Here is an 8,241-nt window from a genome sequence, read left to right on the forward strand (position 1 = left end):
GATATTCAGTTATTCCAATAGTTACTATAGATTGTTGCGTGTGAAATGGCCGATTTCACAAACGCGTAAACTTTTCAGAATTTTATTTTTACACGTGTACTAATTATGTGTTAATCTAAAGTTTAAAGTTAGCCAAAGTTGCAGTTTGATTATTACATAGCAGATTATGTATGAAAGTGAATCAAATTCGGGGGAATGAAATTCAAATGAGTTTAATTCGAATGAATCGAATTTGAATGGATCAAATTCGAATGGATCAAATTCGAGTGAATCAAATTCGAGTGGATGAAATTCGAGTGAATCAAATTTGAATGGATCAAATTCGAGGGAATGAAATTCAAATGAGTCTAATTCGAGTGAATCGAATTCGAATGGATCAAATTCGAGTGGATCAAATTCAAATGGATCAAATTCGAGTGGATGAAATTCAAGTGAATCAAATTTGAATGGATGAAATTCGAATGGATTAAATTCGAATGAATCAAATTCGCGTGACTATATTTTAGTTAGAAAACGATTTAGTAACGAGACAGAAGTAAAAAACATTTTCGAGGACTTCTTTGCATCCAGAAATGCAGAAATTTTTTTTAATAAAGGCATAAACAACCTCATTTTATGATGGTCAAAATATTATTTGTATTAATATTAGAGACATTGAAAGTCTTGTAAATACTTCAGTTCTTTTATCTACAATATCTGATTAACAAAATATCCAATACTGTATTATTTTAATCTAGCAATAAATGCGTTATACTCAGCAAAAGTTGCTCAGCGTATATGTACGCTTCTGGTAGACATGTGAGAGCGTACATATACGCCTTTCCCAGTTAAAGGGTTAACATAGCATAAAAAAACACCTTGGAAAAATGATTTCAAAAGAATTCAACTGAACACGATATCACTTTAATGGATCTAAACTCCATTCAATTATTAAGTAATCAAGTAGAAAGAGTAAAGTGTGCTTTGCAAAATGATACCGATCTAGATAGTTATAAACAATAACGCGCTATCGTCGTTGAATTAGCATGATTAAAGACCATTCTCTCCCACGCGATATATAACATAAATTAAACGAAAACGAGAGTAATCCTCTACCACGGAGCCATTAAAGCAGTTTCAACGTTAGAAATTAGAAAGGTAATTCACCAAAGAAAAGAAAAAAAAAAAAAGAAAAAAAAGAAAAATTGAGTAACCGAAAGCAACGAGTTCGAAACGTAGAAAATCGAGTCCGCGGCTGGGAAATGAATATTCATGAATTCGCTGATCAAAAAAGCCGAGGTCGAACGCATTTCAGTGAAATTCGTCGAACGAAAAGTCGCGTCGTTTGTCATTGATTTTATCTGTTGAACACAACCCAGTTTCAAGTACAATTACCGTCACGCTTGCAACCTACGAAACCTTGTTTTCCATAGTTCATGGCTTTTTCCTTCCTTTTCGAAAAATTTCCCACGCTTTTTTTTTTTTTTTTTTTGACAATTTTATATAGAACGCGACGGGCATATACACGTAGTTTCTTTTTCAGGAAACATTTACGTTGATCGAAGAGCTTTTTTTAAGCATCTCCACATCACGGTGTGACGTTAATGCTACGCTAACGTTACGTCGGTCGCGTTAGCGAAGTGTGCATGCACACCGTTTACGTTTGCAACTTGATCTATCTGTGGTTCAAATCAAAATTCCTTGCCGGGTTAATGAGGGAGGTTCATCAGATAACCACCGTTGTACTTATTTTTAACATGCTTCCCTTAATTATTTGTAAATTGCTCTTTTGCGACAGCGACCGGAAGATTTTGAAAATTTATAAAGGAAACCCCTGATAAGTTAGATTTTGTTCTCTTTTCATTTTCAACTTGGAAATGAATTATTTTGAATCTAACTTAAAAGTAATTTAATCTATCACTTGTATTCGTGAATTTTTATTTCTTGTCCTTCATTCGAGCTTTTAAGTAATTGTGAAGAATTGAGAGTTGAAAATTTACGAGAGAAATTCCTGGTAAGTCAGATTTTGTTAATCCTTAATACTCTATTTTCGCCTTTTTCAACGTGGAAACGAAGGTGTATTAAATTGAATTATTTTTAATCTAACTTAAAATTAATTTAATTTATTACGTTTGTTTGCCAATTTTTATTCAAGCTTTTACATAATTACGAAGAGTCGAGTTTATAAAGTGACTACTTGAGAATTATCGGTTCGATCGAAGTGAAAACGTGGCAAGAAAAATGTTACATCCGATCAGTGTAAACCGCGACACAGTCTACACTGCACGATACGTCTTATCACAGAGCGTACATGCACCGAATATCAATTGAAATTGAGAATTGGAGCGTAGTATTCGACAATTCAATTCGAGAAACCTTACGCTCCGTCCTATAGCAAATCAAATTATTTGCCTTTTTGTTTAAGTACGTTTCTCCCCGTGCATTGAAGAATCTATACTAACACCAGTTATACTTTCTCATAAATAACAAAAAATACTTCCTTCAGCCTAGTTAATAATAAATTTCTTAAAATCACCATTCTCTGTAAACAAACGCAAGTTGAAATTTAAAAAAGTAATTTGAAAAATTAAGTTTTTCAAAATCACCAACAATCACTATTCCCTGAAAATAAGCGCAAAGTTGAAAGAAAATTCGTAAATAGGAAAGGATTCTTCCTTCAGCCTAATTAACAATAATTCTTTAAAATCACCCACAATTACTATTCTGAAAAAAATATTCTCGCCTGTAACTCCATCTTTCTTATTTCATCGAATTACTCCCATACAACAATTGTTCATTAAACAAACAAATAACTTGTATTTTATTCTCCTCGAACAGCCTAGTATTGCACAACCCTAGTATTGCATACCCACAGCCAGCTGAGAAACAAAAAGAATCAACCGCTAATTATCACGAACATTTCGCGATTGTTAAAAGACTAGACCGTGCTACGATGGAAACTTCTAGATGAAGCTCGGAAATTGAATCACTCGACGAGATACGCATTGTATAATCTGCAGCAGACGGATCTACTTCGCTGACCTAGTTGTCCGATGCGAGACTACTTAACCCTTTGACGACCACCTCCGTAACTCGTTGAGTCTCGTACGTTCTACACGCGTCGCGGACATTATGGATCTGTGTAACTATTGCTGCATTGAACACGGTTAACTTTCAGTTCTGTTACATGTATACAGTTTTATGACAGACACTTTGCACAGCAGCCTCTCAGATCGCGTATCTTCTCTGCGATATTTATCTGCAAATGGCGAAGATAAATTATCTGAACGATAGTGAGCTACACTCGAGTCGCTCGTTTGCCAAATCGGTGAACTCCGCGAAACAAAAAGCAGAGAAAATTGATGAAATTAAATATTAATATTTTTCATACCGTTGCATTCAAAAATTACTTAGCTAAATTTTGATAAGCGTTCGAATGACATTGTTACAACGATTTATTTTAGAGTACGAAGTTAATCACACTGACTTCTGAAACGAATTATTAATGGTTCAACGGTCGTACAAATTTTTGTCATTTAGTAGCGTTGAGCTTGATTATCAAGGTAATTTGTTTTAAATACGAAAAGATAAGCATCGATCAAGTGCTTTGGCAGTAAGAATTTATTTTGTTAAGGAAAAAGTATTCTATAATTAAGTCTTTAGAATAAAATCCACATAAGAAAGGGAATCCATATAAAGATGGTATTGAGAATATTATAATTATTCTTCTAAAAAGACAAATTTTGATTATTCCCCTATAATCACGAGTGTCTCGACTCCCGTTTAAATAATGGACAAATCTACCTGTACGTAAAAATATTAACGATTTAAATATTGCACGGATTATTAAATGTATAAATGCTAAATTTTCTAAATTTACAAATAAAACACTTATATTGATAAAGCAAAATGTTTTAGTGTTTTTGAGCTTGTGAACGGCTGATTTATTGTTAGTGTTTCCAGCACGTTCGAGGAACGCCAATTAGAACACACGTGTGTATTTCCGTTATCGTAAAATTTCGAATGCATTATTCGCAAGAAATTGTAACGGTGATCTACTTTGCCATGTTCGAACGCACACAACGAATGGTTATCATAAGCGTGGAGATTAGATTTCTCCGGGGAATTGCTCGTATAATAATGCAGCTATTCTCTCTACTTTTTGTAACGTTCTATATGTGTTCACTTTCTGTTTGATTTATCGGATATCACGGCAACCTTCTCCCAACGAATGGAAAAGTAATACTTTCCAATGTTTCATTTATAAATTTCATATTATCCCTTTCGTAAAATTAGCGTGAAATACTAAAATTAAACGATTAATCAGACGTCAAGGTAACGGGACATTAATTAGCTTGCGTTAACTTTAAAAAGTTGAGGGAAGTTCAAGGCAGATGCTGGTTAATTAACGGAACTGAACAAATTACACGTTTTTTCTTATTGTAAATTTTTCAGTCAGCTTATTCCTTGAATAGAAGAACAGGTAACGAACAAAATTTGGAATACCTGCTATGGACAATGTTTGAGATATATTTAAAAAATCGTGAAAAAGTTGCGTTTCTTCAACACTCTGAATATCCCTTAAATAATTTTCTTTACTTCACAAAATTACATTTCTTCAACACTTTAAATATCCCTTAGCTAATTTTCTTCACTTCACAAAATTGCATTTTTTCAACACTCTGAATATCCCTTAAATAATTTTCTTTACTTCACAAAATTCCATTCTTTCAACACTCTAAATGTCCCTCAGCTAATTCTTCTTACTTCGCAAAATTAATGTGAGAAAAATGCAGTTTCTGAACATACTAAATATCCCTTGGCTAATTTTGTTACTTCACAAAATTGCATTTTTTCAACACTCTGAATATCCCTTAAATAATTTTCTTTACTTCACAAAATTCCATTCTTTCAACACTCTAAATGTCCCTCAGCTAATTCTTCTTACTTCGCAAAATTAATGTGAGAAAAATGCAGTTTCTGAACATACTAAATATCCCTTGGCTAATTTTGTTACTTCACAAAATTGCATTTTTTCAACACTCTGAATATCCCTTAAATAATTTTCTTTACTTCACAAAATTCCATTCTTTCAACACTCTAAATGTCCCTCAGCTAATTCTTCTTACTTCGCAAAATTAATGTGAGAAAAATGCAGTTTCTGAACATACTAAATATCCCTTGGCTAATTTTGTTACTTCACAAAATTGCATTTTTTCAACACTCTGAATATCCCTTAAATAATTTTCTTTACTTCACAAAATTCCATTCTTTCAACACTCTAAATGTCCCTCAGCTAATTCTTCTTACTTCGCAAAATTAATGTGAGAAAAATGCAGTTTCTGAACATACTAAATATCCCTTGGCTAATTTTGTTACTTCACAAAATTGCATTTTTTCAACACTCTGAATATCCCTTAAATAATTTTCTTTACTTCACAAAATTCCATTCTTTCAACACTCTAAATGTCCCTCAGCTAATTCTTCTTACTTCGCAAAATTAATGTGAGAAAAATGCAGTTTCTGAACATACTAAATATCCCTTGGCTAATTTTGTTACTTCACAAAATTGCATTTTTTCAACACTCTGAATATCCCTTAAATAATTTTCTTTACTTCACAAAATTCCATTCTTTCAACACTCTAAATGTCCCTCAGCTAATTCTTCTTACTTCGCAAAATTAATGTGAGAAAAATGCAGTTTCTGAACATACTAAATATCCCTTGGCTAATTTTGTTACTTCACAAAATTGCATTTTTTCAACACTCTGAATATCCCTTAAATAATTTTCTTTACTTCACAAAATTCCATTCTTTCAACACTCTAAATGTCCCTCAGCTAATTCTTCTTACTTCGCAAAATTAATGTGAGAAAAATGCAGTTTCTGAACATACTAAATATCCCTTGGCTAATTTTGTTACTTCACAAAATTGCATTTTTTCAACACTCTGAATATCCCTTAAATAATTTTCTTTACTTCACAAAATTCCATTCTTTCAACACTCTAAATGTCCCTCAGCTAATTCTTCTTACTTCGCAAAATTAATGTGAGAAAAATGCAGTTTCTGAACATACTAAATATCCCTTGGCTAATTTTGTTACTTCACAAAATTGCATTTTTTCAACACTCTGAATATCCCTTAAATAATTTTCTTTACTTCACAAAATTCCATTCTTTCAACACTCTAAATGTCCCTCAGCTAATTCTTCTTACTTCGCAAAATTAATGTGAGAAAAATGCAGTTTCTGAACATACTAAATATCCCTTGGCTAATTTTGTTACTTCACAAAATTGCATTTTTTCAACACTCTGAATATCCCTTAAATAATTTTCTTTACTTCACAAAATTCCATTCTTTCAACACTCTAAATGTCCCTCAGCTAATTCTTCTTACTTCGCAAAATTAATGTGAGAAAAATGCAGTTTCTGAACATACTAAATATCCCTTGGCTAATTTTGTTACTTCACAAAATTGCATTTTTTCAACACTCTGAATATCCCTTAAATAATTTTCTTTACTTCACAAAATTCCATTCTTTCAACACTCTAAATGTCCCTCAGCTAATTCTTCTTACTTCGCAAAATTAATGTGAGAAAAATGCAGTTTCTGAACATACTAAATATCCCTTGGCTAATTTTGTTACTTCACAAAATTGCATTTTTTCAACACTCTGAATATCCCTTAAATAATTTTCTTTACTTCACAAAATTCCATTCTTTCAACACTCTAAATGTCCCTCAGCTAATTCTTCTTACTTCGCAAAATTAATGTGAGAAAAATGCAGTTTCTGAACATACTAAATATCCCTTGGCTAATTTTGTTACTTCACAAAATTGCATTTTTTCAACACTCTGAATATCCCTTAAATAATTTTCTTTACTTCACAAAATTCCATTCTTTCAACACTCTAAATGTCCCTCAGCTAATTCTTCTTACTTCGCAAAATTAATGTGAGAAAAATGCAGTTTCTGAACATACTAAATATCCCTTGGCTAATTTTGTTACTTCACAAAATTGCATTTTTTCAACACTCTGAATATCCCTTAAATAATTTTCTTTACTTCACAAAATTCCATTCTTTCAACACTCTAAATGTCCCTCAGCTAATTCTTCTTACTTCGCAAAATTAATGTGAGAAAAATGCAGTTTCTGAACATACTAAATATCCCTTGGCTAATTTTGTTACTTCACAAAATTGCATTTTTTCAACACTCTGAATATCCCTTAAATAATTTTCTTTACTTCACAAAATTCCATTCTTTCAACACTCTAAATGTCCCTCAGCTAATTCTTCTTACTTCGCAAAATTAATGTGAGAAAAATGCAGTTTCTGAACATACTAAATATCCCTTGGCTAATTTTGTTACTTCACAAAATTGCATTTTTTCAACACTCTGAATATCCCTTAAATAATTTTCTTTACTTCACAAAATTCCATTCTTTCAACACTCTAAATGTCCCTCAGCTAATTCTTCTTACTTCGCAAAATTAATGTGAGAAAAATGCAGTTTCTGAACATACTAAATATCCCTTGGCTAATTTTGTTACTTCACAAAATTGCATTTTTTCAACACTCTGAATATCCCTTAAATAATTTTCTTTACTTCACAAAATTCCATTCTTTCAACACTCTAAATGTCCCTCAGCTAATTCTTCTTACTTCGCAAAATTAATGTGAGAAAAATGCAGTTTCTGAACATACTAAATATCCCTTGGCTAATTTTGTTACTTCACAAAATTGCATTTTTTCAACACTCTGAATATCCCTTAAATAATTTTCTTTACTTCACAAAATTCCATTCTTTCAACACTCTAAATGTCCCTCAGCTAATTCTTCTTACTTCGCAAAATTAATGTGAGAAAAATGCAGTTTCTGAACATACTAAATATCCCTTGGCTAATTTTGTTACTTCACAAAATTGCATTTTTTCAACACTCTGAATATCCCTTAAATAATTTTCTTTACTTCACAAAATTCCATTCTTTCAACACTCTAAATGTCCCTCAGCTAATTCTTCTTACTTCGCAAAATTAATGTGAGAAAAATGCAGTTTCTGAACATACTAAATATCCCTTGGCTAATTTTGTTACTTCACAAAATTGCATTTTTTCAACACTCTGAATATCCCTTAAATAATTTTCTTTACTTCACAAAATTCCATTCTTTCAACACTCTAAATGTCCCTCAGCTAATTCTTCTTACTTCGCAAAATTAATGTGAGAAAAATGCAGTTTCTGAACATACTAAATATCCCTTGG

This window comes from Habropoda laboriosa, unplaced genomic scaffold (genome assembly GCF_001263275.1).
Source record: "Habropoda laboriosa isolate 0110345459 unplaced genomic scaffold, ASM126327v1 scaffold22, whole genome shotgun sequence".
Taxonomy (NCBI): domain Eukaryota; kingdom Metazoa; phylum Arthropoda; class Insecta; order Hymenoptera; family Apidae; genus Habropoda; species Habropoda laboriosa.